This window comes from Protobothrops mucrosquamatus, unplaced genomic scaffold (genome assembly GCF_001527695.2).
Source record: "Protobothrops mucrosquamatus isolate PMUCROS unplaced genomic scaffold, P.Mucros_1.0 scaffold5377, whole genome shotgun sequence".
NCBI lineage: Eukaryota > Metazoa > Chordata > Lepidosauria > Squamata > Viperidae > Protobothrops > Protobothrops mucrosquamatus.
Window position 1 is genome coordinate 59862 of NW_015391239.1, and position 1074 is coordinate 60935.

The following is a 1074-nucleotide window of genomic DNA, read 5'->3' on the forward strand; positions in this document are numbered from 1 at the left end:
CAAGAGTTGGGTAATGAGCTTTACATTATCTTTTTATTATTAAATCCATTCATTATTAAACTTAATCACTGCCCATCTTGCCGTTTGAGGCAATTCTGAGCGACTTCCCTCGACCTAATGTCCATAGCAACACTGAAAATTCCCATTTTCCCCCCCTTATCAACAATGAAACCTTTTAAACTGTACATTTTTTTCCTCATGTTAAGTAGCAAAACAGAGAGGTTTGTCTCTCTTCTGTGTGACAGTATGGCCAAATGGCAGCCACTTCCACAAGTCCACCACATGGCCCAGGGGCGAAGCCAGGGCCCACTGAAAATAACGGCTGCTTCCGGGACACAGTCCCAAGGGCCAGGGATGCACGCCCTCCCCTCCTTCCCCAACATGAGATCAGAAACCTTAAAAAGAAAGAGGAGGGTGTGAGGCGTGCAGGGACCCAGTGGGAGGGAGAAAAAGCCTGTGGAGACCCTGGGGTGGGAAAGAATTGGGCGGCCCAAGGGTTGGGAAACAGAGCACAGGGTGGGGGAGGCCTAGAGATGAGTACAACAGGCAAACCTGGGCCTGCACTAGGCCTCCAAGAGTTTTCCCCAACCCTGAGGTAGCCAGTGTTCCACTTAGCAACTGACACAATTAATGGCTGCATCAGAGAGATCAGGGTAGTTTAGGAAGGTAGTCTCACTTAATGGCCGTTGCAACAGGCAACCATAACTGCAAGGCCCATGACAGTTATAACTTGAGGACCTTTTCTACGCTGGCTGAGGAATTCTGGGCTTCAAACACTGCAGGAAACCAAGGCAGAAGACCTGAAACTCCTCATGTGGGAATTATATTATCAATATACAAAACAACCACCCAGAAGCCTTTTTGAGGAAATCCATAACTTCTACAAAAGGAAATATCCAGTAGCTGCTGCTGCTAACCAGAAATTGGTAGTTAGCCCTTTTCCATTTTCCTTTTCTCTCCACCTAGAAGTCTAGTCCTGAGACATGTTTGAGTAAAAAGATTCAGACCACAATTCAAATAGTCAATTTCCCAACTACAGTTTCAATGGGAGATCACAAATGAATTTCAAGCCTT